The sequence below is a fragment of the Pongo abelii genome, chromosome 4, assembly GCF_028885655.2.
Source record: "Pongo abelii isolate AG06213 chromosome 4, NHGRI_mPonAbe1-v2.0_pri, whole genome shotgun sequence".
NCBI lineage: Eukaryota > Metazoa > Chordata > Mammalia > Primates > Hominidae > Pongo > Pongo abelii.
The window spans coordinates 128,890,698-128,908,887 of record NC_071989.2 but is presented as its reverse complement, the minus strand read 5'-3'; the positions used below and the strand labels follow the sequence as shown (position 1 = coordinate 128,908,887).

The 18,190-nt window shown below is 34.8% G+C and overlaps 1 protein-coding gene across 9 annotated transcripts in view; it reads right to left on the bottom strand.

Annotated features, from left to right (window-relative positions):
• The window catches only part of PRR16 (proline rich 16), a 328,607-nt gene that overhangs the window by 112,936 nt on the left and 197,481 nt on the right, over window positions 1-18,190 (bottom strand). The window lies entirely within an intron of this gene.

Below are 18,190 nucleotides of genomic sequence, written 5' to 3'. Positions count from 1 at the left end.
CACACAGGTACAAAACCCCATTTACTTCTCGGACTGTTCTCCCCTATAAAGCAGAACCTTTACTGGTGCAGTAGCAAGAAACCCTCCATCCTGTAAGACACAAGCAAAGATCTTTTGCTTCTGAGAGAGGGTAGAAGCAAAAGCTGTCTCGCCTTGGAGAAAGGGAAAGAAAACTCTTTGGGCCCAGGACCCTAAACTAATACAAAGCAGATGTTTACTATCACTGGTGGAATGACAGGAAGTCACAACAGTCAAGGGCTACTACAGGTACCAGGCAGAGGAGCCAGGGACTCAGATAAGGCTGGCAGAGGCATCAGAGCATAAGGCAGGTGGGAACCCACGTTAAGGAGAGAGGTTGTGAAAACAGGAACATTGAATGGAAGTATCTTAGACAATGCAGTTCTAAGGAGACTTTGGCAAGGATACTGGAGAGTCTGACATCTCCCATAACAGGGCTACCTTAGTGTCTCTGCCCTGTTCAGTCATTGGCTGGGAGCAGCAGTGTGGTCACTGCTCAAATGCTGACTTTCAGAGTACAGCATCAGGGTCCTCAGTCATTTACACTCTGCATTCAGAGGTCTTGGAGGCCATTCTCATAGCCACCATACATGTACTGTTATACATATATGAGAATGGAAAAGTTATGGGTTGTTTTAAAAATAGTTTATGTAAGGAGACAGTTCCTTCATTTCACACATTTCCATCACATTTATTCCATATGGAGATTTTTCTCTCCTCTCTTACTTAGGTCTAAGTTTAATCAACTGTGAAGTTGGCTCTTTGTCACATGGTGGCAGGATTGGGCTCAAAATGAAAACACCAAAAGCATCTAGACGTTGGACAAGATATGGACTTTACTTCCTCCTCATGAGGCTCTTAAGTGATTGATTCCACCAGGCAGGTAAAGGCCACCAGGGCTCAGTCTTTGGATGTCTCAAAGGCCTGCAAACTCAGCAGTTTCAAAACATTCAACAAATATAATAAATTCAACAAATTTCTTCTAGTATTTTTCTATTTTAGCAAATGACAGAACAAACCTCACATCTGAATAATCAGAAATCCAGAAACTCTATTTGATATCACCCTTTCACTTGCCTTCTGGTCAGGAGAACAAGTCCTTCTATTTTAGCTCCTAAATAATGAATCTTAAATCCATTCACTTTCCTCCATTTTCACTTCTGTCATCGTACTCTGAGCCTCTATGATTTTGGACTATCCAAAGCCACTTTGCTTTTTTTCATTTCAGTAGTCTCAATGACTTTTTCGGGTTTTTTTGAAGCAGAAATGTGCTTTTGTTAATTCCCTATTTAAATCCTTTCTATGTCTGCTCATCTCTCCTGTGATAAAGATCAATTCTGAAAACAGACTTCAGGATTCTGCATAGTCTCACTCAGTGGAATACTGGTGTTTATCAGCTGGCTCTTGGCAGTGTAAGGAAGTCTTCATTTGAAAGTTTTTGTGTAAAATCCCACTGTGGTTGATTTCAGGTTAGTCATGTGACGTTACGGAATCTGAGGTTGGGAATAAATTTACAGTAGCACACAATTAAAAAGTGTACTATACATAAATAAACTCAGGAGCACAAATAATAGTGAACTGCAGTAAAATAATTAAAAATAACAGGGAACAATTAGAAAACCTTTGTTTTTAATGTAATTAGTTTAAGTTTATACAGTTTCACTTTTTTTTTTTTTTGAGACGGAGTATCACACTGTCTGTCGCCCAGGCTGGAGTGCAGTGACGCGATCTCAGCTCACCGCAACCTCCATCTCCCAGGTTCAAGCAATTCTCCCACCTCAGCCTCCCAAGTAGCTGGGATTACAGGCACCCACCATCACAGCCAGCTAATTTTTTGTATTTTTACAAAATACAAAAAGAGACGGGATTTCAATATGTTGGCCTGCCTGGTCTCAAACGCCTGACCTCATGATCCACTCGCTTCAGCCCAGTTTCACTTTTAATAACTGTTGTGTTTAACAACCAACCAGCTCACAAAATTTTAAAAAATATGATTGGCTTTTTAACTAGTATGAGTCAGTTCTAGTCACTGTCTCATGCTCCTAAATAACTCTCAATCCGCAACTCTGTATTTCTGTTCCCAATCTCTCTGGTCTTCTTTAGGCCCTCAAAATTGCCTGTCTGCTTCCTGCCACAGAATGTTTGCACAAACCATTATTTCTTCTTGAAATGCTCTTCCTTCTTCTCTTAGTCAGGTTAACTCTGACACATCCTTAAAATTTTTCCTATTGCATTCTAAAGGCCTAACATAACAACCGGTACTAATTAGGGGCTGAGCAAATATTTGTTAAGTAAATGCTCCGTGGGTTATTTCTTCAGTTTAAGTGTGAGCAAAAGCATTTTCTCTCCAATTTGATTTTTGGAAGTGGTTGTTACTTCAAAACTTGCTCGGTTACTCTAGAAGAGAATGGGAAGGAAAGAATTTATCCATAAATGACCACCGAGTTGGTTGCATATTCTCCAGCTCTATCTAGAATCTAAAGTGAAAGGCTATCTAAAGAATGTGAGAGTTAGAGAGACAGTCTTGGCTCATGGGTCATTGTCCTATTTCACCTGGAGGTTATCTACCCCACACATTTTATCATAGTAAATTCTGCAGCAAAGGAGAGAAAACAGGTCTTTTATGAGGGAAGTGAAGCTGATTTTCAGAGATGAATAAATGCCACCTCAGTTCCTGCTGGTTTTATGCTTCCTACCTGGTTTCAGTCTCTACGTTATTTCACGAGTGCCTATAAAATTCCAAGAGAATAAAAAACAAACAAAACACTGCTTTCATGGAGCAGACAATCCATGAAAGGGCCTCACTTTGACTAGATCCTCAAACAAGTAATTTTAAAAGTGCAACTAGCTCAAGCGCTCTGAAGAATATAAGATGTTTTAAGAGAAGAGGGAGACCCCATCAGAAAGGTCAGTGAAGCATTCTGTAAGGATGAATTGGAGCTTACTGGCAGAAGAGTGGTTCAAGCAGTCTGCTCAGGAAAGAGCCTGATAAAGGTCCTCTGACAGAAGAGATCACCTGAGTGTGAGTGATTTAAAGACTGTTGTGGCTCAAGGGCATTGTGAGAGATGAGGTTGGATAGTTAGGTAGCAGCTATCCTGTGAGAGCCTTTGAGATGATATGATAAAGTACCACATATTTTTCTTTTAAAGAGTTGCAGAAGTGAGAGATGTAGTATTCAAACAGACAATGAATTAGTACTTTCAGAACTGAAGTGTCCTCTAAAGTACACAGAGTTTCAAACAAGAAAATACAAACTCTCACTCAGACATACCATAGTGAAACTAGAAAACATTGTAAAGCAATGATAAAAGTTTTACAACCACAAAAAAAGGGAACACCAAATATTTATAGAGTAACAAAAATTAGGCTGACAGATCTTCACACAAGTAACAGTGGTCCCAAGATAATTTAGAAATAGGTTCATACTGAAAAATAATTGGGAATGTTAATATAGTTTAACTGACATAGAAGTGAGAGAAATAGACATTTTTAGACAACAAAGACTGAGAGAGTATTGCTCTTATAGCTCAGTATTGAAAGTATTGATAAGTGAAAATTCAGTGAAAGGTAAATAATCAGAAGGAAGAACTGGAATGCAAGAAGCATAGATAAACAAAGGCATTGGTAAACAAGTAAGTCAAGTTATGCATTGATTACAAAACATAATATATTAATGACTAATTCGGGACAGGGTAAGAAAAATGTGAAGCTAAATACTAGGAAAAAGAACATGTCTGTAGGACAATCAGAATTAAACTATTTAAGTTCATTGTCTTTGTTGTGCGTGTGAGGAAAATTATTATGTATCTGATACTGATTAACTTTATTAAGTCAAAAGTGCATGTGTAAATTTTACAGAAACTATTGAAATAACAGATATAAAATTATTACTTCCAAAATAAATAAGAAATAAAAAGTGAGCAAAGGAAACTCAATAAATCTAAAAAGGCAGAAAATAAGAAATCTTAAAAAATGACAACAAAAAGCATCATAAATGAAAGTTGCTCTATAATACAACAGAATAAATGATGCCAATATATTTGCAATCACAAGAGTGTAAATAGATTAAAATAACGTATAAAAGTAGTGATTGCTGTCAAAAAGAGACACAGAAAGACAATATAAAGTTATAGAAATAAGATATATCAGGCAAATATCCAAATGCAACCTGATGCAGCCATATTAATTCCAAGCACAGAACTTAGTCCAAATCTTTCTTAAGCAAAGCAACAGTATAGTATCTATACCAACTTAGGTGAATAAATAAATAAAACACAATTTAGAGTCCATGTTCATGTGTACACACACACGAGTGGAAAAAAGATTATGAAGTAGCAATTCACATGAAGTGAACACAAATTTCCAAACACTAAAAACCACACACTCAGTCTTACTAGTAATTGAGGTCATGCAAACTTGAGAAAACAACATAACATTTCAAACTCAATGATTTGGTAAAAATGAAACAACCTGATAATCCCAATTGTTGGTGATGAGTCTATAATTGGAACTTATGCATTGTCAGTGCAAATGTAAATTCAGTCAGTTCAGATAACTTTTAAAGAATATCTTATAAATTGAATAAGGTACACACTTTGTGGCAATTCTACTAGGAACACAGCCTTGACTATGCCAGGAAAAGTCCAATAGAAGTTCACAGGGTTGGAAATGCACAAGGATATTCCTTTCAGGTTTTTCATTTTTGGTATACCAAGAAATTGGAAACAACCTAAATATCTATTAAGAAGTGATTGTGTTAGCAAATATAAAGTAGTTAAAATGAATTAACTAGTTCTATATGTATCAGCAGGGATAAATCTCAAAAACCTAATGTTGAATATTTTAAGAAATAATAAAAAGATATATTCAGTAGGTATATCTTGTTTGTGCATACAAGCACAGGTAGTTTAGTTAATACCTGGAAATAAATAATACACATCAAATTCAGAGAAGGAGACAGGAACGAATGAGGGAAGGCATCAGCTACATAACATCAATATTTTGTTTCTTTTAAAAGGATATAAAGTCATGCTGAGAAATGTTAACATTTGTTAAATAAATTTTATTGTGGATATTTAAGGTACACATGAGGTTATAAAATGCATATACAGTGAAGTGGTTTCTACAGTGGAACGAATGAGCACATCCATCATCTCACATAGTTACCCATTTCTCCCCAACAAGAGCAGCTATGATCTACTCATTTAGCAAAAATCCTGAATACAATATTATTAACTATAGCCCTCATATCGTACATTAAAACTTTCAACGAGTTCATCCTACATATTTGCTATTTTGTATCCTTTGACCTACATTTCCCCATTCCCTGTCCCCCAACTCAGACCATGGTAACCACTGATTTTGTTGTTGTTGTTGTTTTAGATTCCACATATAAGTAAGATCATGCAATATTTTTCTTTCTGTATCTGGCTTATTTCATTTAGATTAATGTCTTTTAAGTCCATCCATGTTGTGGCAAAGGGCAGGGTTTCTTCCCCTTTCTCTTAAGGTTGAATAGCAAATATCTAACGTTAGCTAAATATATTTAGAAAGAAATAAAATAAGTAAATCTTACAGATGCTATGTGGAAAACATACTGAAGGGTGCTGCATTTTATTTACTTAACCAACTAGATTTTATTGCAGCCAAGTGAGAACTAAATAAATCACCTAGAAAAGAAATCCACTATATCCTTATAATTGCACATCTCTGTTTTGCTTAAGGTATTTCAAAGTATGAAATTGCACCTAAAGGAATAGTAACCACAGGCGTGACAGAAATTAAAGATAAAACAAAATGAAAGAAAGTAGGACTGAAGGGATAGACTTTTTGCAGACATTTGGAGGTGAGAAGATAGCATGGCATCAATCATAAATCTAGGAACATCCACCACTAAACATCAGGTATCTAGAAAAAAATGTATCTCAAACTTGAAATTGAGTCATTTGTCCAAATAATTGTGGTTATTTGGGTCTGTGGAGGACTTTGTTAATCACAGTGAAACAAAGAGAGTTTTAAAACAAGGATAATGGCAGATGTTGTGTTTGACAATCCCAGGAGGTTTTTTAAACCATGTATACAAGGAAGCTATAGTAGACTGTGGAATAATTAAGAATAGTGACAAATATGAATTAGGAATCACAATATTTTCAATATTTCAATATTTCAATCTCAATATTTTCACATATGGATAAATATATCTAATTTCAAAACAGAAAAGCAGATTTAGAAGAAATTAAATAATTATATAATCTAAGTTATTTGTGGAAATCCAAATTCAGTTTATATTACTTCTATAAATCTTAAACTGCAGTGAATAAAGGTAATGGCACCATAGAGGTGTCATTAGAGTGGAATTCAGATGTCCTAGCTAGAGCAATTAGATAAGAGAAAGAAATAAAGGGAATCCAAATTGGAAAATAAGAAGTTAAATTATCTTTATTTACGGATGATATTATCTTATATTTAGAAAAGACTAGAAACTCCACCAAAACACTATTAGAATTGGTAAACAAATTCAGCAAAGTAGCAAGATAAAAAAACTATTAGTAGATCCTTTTCCTAAGCTCTCACTGTGCTTTGTCCTTTTATTACTACAATTGCCTTAATGTATTGGGACTGTCTATTTATGTGTATTCCCCTCAGAACATATAAGCATGTGTTTCCATCTTTTATCCCTGGCAGAGAGCACAGTGACTGCACATAGTAAGAATTCACTAAGAATTTGCCTAGTGAGGAAATTGAATAAATGTAGACATTATGGAAAAACTCATTTGTTGCCTTTATTTCCATCCTACCCCAGCTTTCCATGGTCGGGTCTAAAAATGGATTAGACAGAGAAAAATACAGAATTGGTGAGACATGGTGAGCTCTCTTCCTATTTTGCCTAACTCATAAAGCCTTGCTCCAAAGCTTGACATAAAAAGCAGTTTACAGCTTAATCCCAGCACTTTGGGAGGCTGAGGCAGGTGGATCACCAGGTCAGGAGATTGACACCATCCTGGCTAACACGGTGAAACCCCGTCTCTACTAAAAATACAAAAAATTAGCCGGCCGTGGTGGCCGGCGCCTGTATTCCTAGCTACTCGGGAGGCTGAGGCGGGAGAACGGCATGAACCCGGGAGGCGGAGCTTGCAGTGAGCCGAGATCGCGTCACTGCACTCCAGCCTGGGCAACAGAGCGAGACTCCGTCTCAAAAAAAAAAAAAAAAAAAAAAAGGAAAAAGAAAAAGAAAAAGCAGTTTAGTCCAACTCCAAAACAACTAAGAGAGTTTAAGTATATACTTTTCTTCAAATAAATTTCCATATAGCACTAAATGCATTTAGAACATAAATCTTATCTTTTTTAATAAAAAAAATTCAATTGCCTTAAGAACAAAACAAAATGAAAACCTCTTTCAATTTGAGTGAATCTTTAGCTCCTCCTTGTCAGCAATTCTCAACCACAAGAATTTGCAATAACAAACTTAATGGAGAGAAAAAAGGAACTTAACCCTGACTGAAACCTTTCCAAGAACATTTATAGATTCCTGTAAGATCTTTAAGAGTGACTTACAAAAACAATCACATTTTAAATATGGTGGAATTATCAGCAAAGAACTGAAAAGAGAAATTAATGGGAGCTATAAGAATTTCTACCAAGAGAAGAAGACCGGTAAATACACTACCTTCCCATAACTATTTGACCTTTCTCAGTAGCTAAGTCTAAATGCTGGTGGGTAAAAGAACTGTGTCCAACACGGGCATAATACATAGGATAGCAACTGACATACCCTCCTCTGGAAGAGACCTCATATAAGCCTAACAGAGGCGAGGCAGGAACTAGTGGAGTCAACAGTGAAGATATTCCAGCAAGGACACAGTAGGGCCACTTTGCCCTGAGTTCATAGTCATCACAAACACACTTCATATAAAATGTTAAAAATCTCTACCCACCTATCCTAATGATCTACTGACAGGATGAAAATAAGCACTTCATTATACAGCCTACAACTTTGTGTTCTGCTGCTAGATCACAGTATTTCTGATAGACTGTATATGAATTGATACGTGTGAATAAACACTGTGGTTATCTTCTGAAAGGTAAAATTATATTGAATTCTACTTGTGCTAGAAACAATGTAATAAATGGAAACATTTAAATCATATCACAGTTTGGTTAACTTCTCTTTGGTATTTATTTATTTAGAAGAATCTATAAAAACCTTAAAAATTAGGAGGGACTCGGTCCTCTTTTGACTTCTGAAAATGTCCAATGTCCATTACGAAAAAGTCACTCAGGGGATCTTCACTAAATGCTTGTTTCCAAAGGGAAGACTACAACTGCATTGGGTTCCTGGGCTTGTCTTTGGATTTCTAGAGGAATCATATTTCGTTAACAATATTATTGTTTCTTAGAGATGAGGCCAATCGGCTCCTGACATAGTTCCACATTGTTCCTAAGTTCTCCTTATCACCTAAAGCAATTAAGCATGTCTGTCTTTGCTGTCTGAAACATCTCAAGCACCATAATTGTATTATGTAACTCTTTCTTTTTTCCTTGATATATTTGAAAAAGCATATATATAAAACATAATCCAGAGTAAGTTAGACAATCTTGATGTTGTTAGAGACCCAAGGTCTGTCTAACTTTCTGCTCTGCTATACCAAGGGGGTGGGCAAATTCAGAACTGGGGCCCTGCCTTCACATATACATTTCAAAAAGTAGAATGAAAAAGGGTGGGGAAGTCATAACTACTCTTTTTTAAGGAGATGTTTTAGGAGCAATACATTTTATTTGCTTACATCTCACCAGTCAAAATAAAGTCATCTTGATAACATGGATACTGAGGAATGCAGACTTTTATCTGGGATATGGTTCTTCTACAAAATTAAGAAGAAAGGATATTCCAAAGCAACAAGCTTTCTCTGAAAGAGTTACTAAAACAAACAAACAGTGACAATAAAATACACACACCCACACAAAGGTACACTTCTAATCATACTGTCAGAAAGTAAATATGGAGGATATATACTTAAAAATTTTTACTAAATTTTTTTTTGCAAGTTTTTTTGGAAACAGAGTAAGGTGGATTTTTGGGAGGTGTTGTGTTGTTTCCTTTTATAATATGCATATAAGTGGCAACTTACATCCTGTTCTCTGGAAATAAACTAGATTTTAAAATAGACAACAATCATTATTCATAGTTGAGCCTGATAAATTAAGTATTTAATACCTAATAATATTTTTGGTCAAAAGCAAGTAAAACTATAACGCAATTTGTCTTATTTTTCTGTGTGTTCAATTGGATTCAATTATAATTTATTGTGCAAGTACTATTCATCTGGTAATATGTAAGACATTGAGGATAAAAAATAAGTTTCCAGTTTAAATGAGACTGACCATATGTACTTCATGTCTTCCTCCTCAGATCGTCTTTAAATGAGAGTAAAGAAGTAAGAATAGTAATAAACTCAGAAAACTTTCAGAGAAAAGCGAAATCTAACCAGAGATTTTTATAAATATACAGATGAGTTAATAAAAAGTTGGAAAAAGTACTGATGAAGTCCCAGAAGGATTTCAAATTTGAAAGTGGAATACAGAAAAAGTGGAAGTGAGAAGTAATACAAAAGTTAGAGTGGGGTATTGTTGAATCACTGTATTTCACAAGAACACATTGTGTCTAATGGTCCCACACTCTTTCACATACAACACGATTGTCAACATAGTAACAGCTAATAACCTTAAGAAAAAAACTGAAATCCTTGCTATAAAAATATGGAACAATGTCTCTGGATAAGAATGTTCTGAGTACGGTTAACAGCAGCTCTGAATAAAGCTCTCCATTTTTTCCATTGGGAAAGTCATGAAGATGGAGTCACAGCATCCAGCCATTTGCTCTTGCTCCATATGTGGGAAGATTCTAAAACATCTATATTATAAGAACATATGACTAAGTATCATGAGATTTTTGAAATAAGCAACAACACAAAACAGAAGGACCAAAATGAATGAATTGATCAGTGTTGAAGATGAAGCTGCCGTTATTAGTGGACTAAATAGAACTTTGTAGTAAGTCTAATTAATCTATTTAGAGATGCTTGAAAAAGTACTGCAGTTATAAAACAATAACACATATGTAAAAAAAGCAATAAAATAAAAAAATTGGAATATAAAACAAATGTTAAATTTTAAAAATATTAATAGGCTTAAAGATAAAAATAAAATATTAGAAATATTATCAAATATAAAGCAAAAATATATTTTAAAAATACAAGAAAAAAGTTAAAAGACATGGAGCAAAAAGATCAATATTGGAGCTTCAAAAACTGATTAAGGAGTTCCAGAAACAGAAAAAGAGAAAATGTGAGATGGTAATAATGAAATGAATAATGGAAAGTAAAAATTTCATGGTTGACAACAGAAATGCAGCTTCAAATGTAAAGGGCCAACTGAGTGCTGATGAGAATGAATGAAAAATAAAGAAAAGTCAATTTCAAGACACTCAGAAAAAAATACAAATCACATGATCAATACAGTTTCTTCAGGAGGAACAGACAGTGAAAGACATTTTACTAGTAACTTCAAAAGTTCCAGAACAAATTATTTCAACTCCAATTTTAATTCCTGGCTAAATTAATAATCTTTTGTAAAAGTAAATTAAAATATTTTTAGATATTAAGGACAAAGACACTTCCTTCCTTCACATCCATTCTTTAAAAGTTAATTAAGGAGATATTCTGGCACAATAAAAATGGAATCCAAGAAAGAAGAGATGCAAAGGATCCAAGAAACATTACATTTAACCCTGTCTTTTTTTGAGGGGAAAGGGGGGCAGAGGCAATAGCATATACAGTGGCATGCAGGTATGAAGGACAATTTTTTTCTATATTGGTAAAAAATAAAGTAGGTAGATGGCATATCAGTATGACACATGGCCGAAAAAGCAGTTAAGAGGTTGCAGGAGGCCCTGTAGTGTCGACATGTAAGAATTTAGATATCAGTTGAAACTTTAAAGCTCAGTTTCCAAAACATGTGTATTTACAGCATTGATAAAAAAAATGCAGGAGGTATTTGTACATAGACTGTAGATGAATGCACATGTTTTAGTAAGTTTTTGTTTGTTTGTTTTTGAGAAAGGGTCTCACTCTGTCGCCCAGGCTGGAGTGCAGTGGTGCAATCTCGGCTCACTGCAGCCACCGCCTCATAGGTTCGTGTTTCTCCTGCCTCAACCTCCTGAGTAGTTGGGATTACAGGCATGTGCCACCATTCCTGGCTAATTTTTTTTTTTTTTTTTTTTTTTTTTAGGTATGGGTTTTTGCTATGTTGCACAGGCTGGTCTCAAACACCTGAGCTCAAGCAATCCACCCACCTCGGCCTCCCAAAGTGCTGGGATTACCAGCATGAGCCATTGTGCCTGGCCTAGTATGTTCATGTTTTAAGTCTAATTATTTTATAGCCATAGCATAGAAAGCATATAGACAGCCCATATCTAAATATAAAATTCCACTCTAGATAAGATTTGTGTAAAAATGTTAACAGACACTTGTAGCCTTGAAAAATTACACAAGATTCAGCAGTTTATGTTAATTGAAACACTAAATGATGTAAAAACTTTAACTCTATAATTTGTAAAACAAGATGTTTATGTGCTTTTTAAAGACCCATAAAATAACAGCAAAGTACCTGGTTTCATTTAATTCATTTTGTCATACAACCATAAGCATTTGTGAGCTGCACTTGAAATACGTAGAAATGCCCCAAATCATCATGCACCACTTCTAACTCCTAATTGGCACGTGCTGAAATGCTATTTAGGAAAAAGAAACATAAAACAAGTACTAAGAGAGAAAGTGATATTAAAGCATCACATAGTTCCATATAGTTAAATGTATTACATGTTATAGTCACTACACATGTAATTCTCACATTTACTTGTCTATAAGTTTTAGTAAATGAGGTTTTTACTTTTCTTTCCTTTGTAACAAACATTATCCACAGATTATAATGGCTGAAATACCATTACTAACTTTAATTCCTGTTTTCATCAGCTGTCTTGTGATTTTAACAGATGCATGCCTCTACTGAGTCTTCCTGTAAAGTGTGGCAAAGGAAACATCCTTCATCACAATTGCTTTAGTAACCTAATAGATGTACAAGATGCAACTACTTGCATTTTGTGTGTATACACTTCAAAGTGATTCTATTATGTTAATCATGCTCAGAAAGAGACTGTAACTCAAGATAATAGAACTGTAAACTTTACCACAAGCTTATAGCTTTCAATATCTATAATCTCTTTTTGTATTTGTGAAGTATGAATTAAACAAATCCTCAAGTTGTCTATTCTAATTTTCCCTATAGATGTTAAACTAGCTCAATAAAAAATATTCTGCAAGCATCACAATAATGTAGTAAGAATAAGAGTATGCTGTATCCAATCCACTCTTTCTTCCATTCAATCCTTCTTTGCCTTGCAGTTAGAGAAGACTTTCTTTAAATATGTATCTATTACACACATACACACACACACACACAATATAAATTATTAAAAGCTTTTAATTAATTTGCAATTGCTTTTAAGATAAAGATGAAATACTTAACAAGGCTACAATACTCCCAGGATCCAGGTCCTGCCATCCACACCAGGATGCTGCTGTGCCACCCATCCTCACTCCACACTCTTTTCACTTCTCTTAGTGCTTAGAAGATGCTAAATTCCTGCCTGTGGGTTCTTATATAAGGTATTCTCTACTTAGAACTAGTTCCTCTGTTTCCTCCCACAACACACACACACACACACCCCTCACCTGCCCTTCAATAATTAGCCCCTGTATCTCCTCAAGGCATTCTTCCCGATTGCCTTCAAGTACTGTTATGCAGCCCTAGAGATCCTGTCTGTGTGGTTCACACCATGTGCCACATGATGATCCAGTGATTCATTGTGTAATCAGCCCCTTAAGGTTTATCTCCTTGGCAAGACTGTAACCTCCCAGAGGGCAGGAAATCCTGTACATTTATGTCTAAAATAAGAATATATGTTGAATGAAAGAACAATAAACATACAAGAATCAAAGGAAAAGTGTTACAACAAAGTGTTTTCATATTAGATTCTTATTGCTTACATTTTGTGCTTGATTATAAACTTTTGAAGTAGTAAATCTGGGTGGTAAATAAGTTATGTTCATGAGATTTCTAACTTCTCTCTTTTTCATATATATATATATATGCACACACATATACACACACATACATTTAAAATGTATGGCACTTTCATAGAGAAGAGATATTCACGTGATATATTAAAACGTTTAAAATATACAGTATTACACTTATCAATATTTTTAAATAAATATTTACATTTACATTAAAATGACATTTTGACATGTTTTTACTTTTTACATCTCAGATATCGAGCAAAATGTTTAGTATACAATGCAAAGGAAGGCAAATTTTAGTAAATTATACTTTATTTGCTTAAATTATCTTAGTATCAATGCACAATATTAAATTACTTGTTAAAAAGATCAGAAAACTCTATCCTCTCCTTGATATCTCAAGCATATATTTTCACTGTAGAAATAATAGCATTTATCATGAATTCAAAGTAATATTACTAGAAATGTTGATACTGATAACACTACTGCATGTAAAGGTAAGATGGTTAGATGTATTCATGATTTGGACTCTCGCTAGTTTGAGATGATAAAACTGGGTCTTTTTTCTAGCATTAGTTCTGTACTTTGCAATTTTTTTAAAAGAAAGAAAAAAAGAAACTCTGATATCTGGTCTTTGAGAGAAAAGGTAGAAAAAAGTAGGCAACACATTAGGCACAATAAAATGCACAGTAAAAGGAAGAAGATTTGAAAAATTAAACGAGAGTTCTAGGAATACAAAATCATCCAATGTAGTACAGTGCAAGGGGTATGGTGTGTGTGTATATGTGCACATTTTAGGATTTTAGTAAATAAACGGGCAAGCTAGAGAAAGGAGGAAATGTGTAAAGACAGAAAGGGAAAGAGATGCAGGTAAAGGGGTTTGAGAATGCCTAAGGGTCTTCAACACCATGCTAATGAGTGGGGTTTTACCTGAAGGTAATAGGCAGTCACTCGCAGTTGAAACAGAAAAGTGCCATAAAGCAAGTCATAAAAAAAGGATTATTCCTGTCATAAGCAAACCTGGGGAAATTACAGAAAATGATACAAACTGGGAGATTACATTATATTATTTTTGCGTTAGTGAAAACATCTGAAAATCTCTAAAGCCCATCTTTGGCATATCCTCCACAACTTGAAAATACCAAGTTTGTTTCAACCATGAAGGGAGTGTGCTTAGCATGAATGCACATGGGGACATTATTCTTGGTTTAATAAAGGTATACAAGCATTATGATATTCGTTTCTGAGCTGGAGTTCTAGCATTCTTAATGGAGTAAGGGGGTTGCATTTTAAAGTACAATACCTTCCTGACTGATTTAATCATCCAGAATATGTCACATGAAAGAGAGGGTTTAATATTTGAAATTCTTGTAGAATAGGCTTTCTAACCATTTGCTTTCACTGTCATGGGGCTGCAGAGATACTTTATAAAAATAAATTACATATAATTTGAAAACAATGAAAGTCTACATCACAAATATAACAGTCATTTAAATCTGCCAAGAGATTTTGAAAATTGATATTTTACAGCTCTCATTCTGTTGCCAAATCCCAAAAAGACTTCAACATTCACTTTTTTTCTTTATGAAAACAGAGAATTTAGTGGATCCATAGCAAAAGCCATTCATGTTGTTTAATTTTAACAAAACTGTGTTGGGAGATACTATAAATACACATGTTCTATATGTGGTACTGAGAAAGGCAAAACATAGAATATTTTTTCTAACTCCTAAAAATGTTACGGCAATGAACATATGAAAACTGTAAAACCAATCCCATTGTGTATCTGCATTATTTGTCACTTTTCACATGTCCAAATATAAAATTTGCCTACATCACCTACAGTGCATCAAAGGCATTACATATTTTGCTTATGGTCAGAATAAAAGTCCTGCTTATTTTATGCATTATAACATTTAAAACATTGTAATTATACCCTAAAACCTTTGGTAGTCATATAAATGCCATTGTTTATCTTCATAAATGTACTCTCATTAGTTAAAAAAAAATCAAAGCCCCCAGTGTTCAAAACTGTATATTTCTATTGTACTTCATTAAATCTCTATGAATTATTACTTTAAAAAATCAACTAGTATATTTTACATTGTGAATGTAAAACCTAGAAACACTTTTTTCTTTCAAAACAAGACTTTCTCTTTTACTGAGTTCTAATTTAAAAGAAAAGGTGAAACAGTTGTGACGTTTAAATTAATATCATTATTAAAAAAACACCTCTTAAAATATGCTGGGTAATTTAAAATTATAAGTTTGAACAACATGTTTTGAAATTTCAATTTTAGTATGTGGAGGATTAGATATATGGGCTGTAGGACACATGATTTTCATATGTAAAAACCAAAAACTAGAAGACAATATCTTAATATTCTGAGTAATTTGTAATATCTACCTGTTCTAATAACACATTTTTCCAGAAGGCTAATGTTGATCATTCACATAAGAGCTATATAAGGAATTTTTTAAAAAACAATAAGCCATTTTCAAATACATGACAAAGTAGAGTTGACAAACTAAATGGGGGAAGTGTATGAATACACCACCATCAAGCAGGGAACTATGGTAAAGAGGGGAGGGTGTGAGGGTCTTATATTACCCTTTTCAAAAGGTTTTCAGAGAAGCTTAAACAATTTTTATGTGAAATTTACAGATTTTCAAACACTGGTATAATAATAATAATTTAAAAAACTGATTGAGCAAGTTGTGCCAAATGTGCTTGGCGGAGTTAATCAGCACACACACAGGTCAACATTTTGAGACCATTTGCTTAAAAGACTCAGTGTCATTACACGCAGTCACCACAGAGTTATCCTCTTATGGCACATTAGAAAAAAACACTTGGATAAATCTTCCTCAAAATTAAAATATCTGCATTAGTCTTTCCTAAACAATAAGCTATCATAGGGCATGTCCTTTGCAGAGGGTCACTTTATTCTCTTAAAACATTTTTTCTCAACTTTTCATTGCCTCATCGCATCTAACAAGATCTGCTCATATGGCCATGCTTCCCAGGGTTGCAGCACGATGAGTACCTTCCCAGGACTGCAGCACGAGATAAGGATTTGTACATTTTGTTTTGTTTTGTTTTGTTTTGTTTTGTTTTGTTTTGTTTTGTTTTGTTTTGAGACTGAGTTTCACTCTGTCTCCCAGGCTGGAGTGCAATGGTGTGATCTCAGCTCATAGCAACCTCCACCTCCCAGGTTCAAGCAATTCTCCTGCCTCAGCCTTCCAAGTAGCTGGGATTACAGGCATCTGCCACCACACCCAGCTAATTTTTGTATTTTTAGTAGAGACAGGGTTTCATCATGTTGGTAAGGCTGGTCTCGAACTCATGACCTCAGGTGATCCGCCTGCCTCAGCGTCCAACAGTACTGAGATTACAGGCATGAGCCACCGTGCCCGGCCAGATTTGTCCAGTTTTTTACACATTCACTGTTTTAATCAACATACTAATGAATATAGTTGATTTTTTAAAGTAAATTAATTCCACAACTTCAATATTTATTATCAGTAAACAACAGTTTCCTTTAGTCCACTTGAAAATGGGTTGTGACCCACCAGAGTCTCATTGCATGTCACTGAGGAACTTTCTATTACAAGTTGTTTTATTGCTTAGCAAAGTGTGCCAAGAGGTTGAGAGGTAGCTTAGACTCAACTGTCCAAAGGAACAAAGTAATAATAATCCAATTCCCAAAAATACATATACTCTACAGTGATATGAATGTGTATATCAGAGAAGCAAGAGCTTCTTAGATAGTAGAAAAGTTGTTTCTAACCTCATTTTCCTTAACTTCAAGTGTTTTAGCTTGAGCTAAAGTACAAAGTCTACTTAAGATGGCATGATGAAGAATGAAATCTCTAGGAAGTAATAACAAAGGAAAAGTTTCTGGGCAGTAAGAACAAATAATTAAAGTAGACGGTGTGCACTGAAGGAAAGTGGAAATAAAATGACTTATTTTTTTCTTTTACTTTTTGTATCCTGTTCAACTTTTTTAACCTTTTCAACAGCAAACATGCATGATTTTTACTTATAAAAAGTGAGGTCATAGTGAAAAGTTTAGAAAGGAGATGATGGAATAAAGTAGAATTCCCTTCGTCAGTAACCAATAAAATCACAAACAGCATAAATAGTTACTAGCGAAAACCAAAAAAACTAAGGAGGCATAATTCACTGTGCTAAGATTGAAATACTATCAGCTAAGGGAAAAAAAAGGGGGTTTTATCTTGACTTGGTACAGACCCTAAAACTGGCCTTAAGCCTCACACTGGTACCACTGAAATAACAAAAGCCCTCGCATTTTCACAAAGAATACCAAAGATGAAAAAAAAATGTGGACAGTGTATAGGGCAGACTGCAGGGTTGACAATGGTGAAACAAGAAAGGTGAACAGGGACTGAATTATTGAGGCAGAAGTGTGGGGTCACACTGGACAGTAGGAATAACACAACACAGAAAGACATTTCCCACAACCCTATGATAAACCCTGAATGTGGTGGTGGAATGAACTGGAACACATGTAGTTATTTTACAATAAGTACAAAGAGCAGAAATTCCTTGATTGTCCTCTACCCCTATTCCTGCCCGCAAGGCCCCCAGGCCTTCAAGCTATAGGACTGTGTCTAGAATGAAATAAGCTCAACTTCGTGCTGGGCCTTGCCTAGAAGGATCACCAATCTTAGACGTGAGAGAAACATGTTAAGGAAAAGTTACCACACTTTTCAGGTCCAGTGGAAGTTCTTAAGCAGAGCTTTTTAAATTAAACATAGCAAGATGAAAAGAACTGGCAAGGTGACTCTATAAACACTATTGTGATACGGTGTGCAGAAGGGGAGAAAAGAAAGAAAGGAATACATAGTGCAAAACGCAGATGAGGAGCTGTTTGGAAGAGAAGAAAAATTTCCCCGAGCGTTTTGTGCTACAAAAATACATAAGATATATACTTATTAAGAGGGAATAAAATAGAAGAGGAATTGAAGAGCTAAAGAAAAAAACTGAGTTCCAGAATAGTACTACTGACAA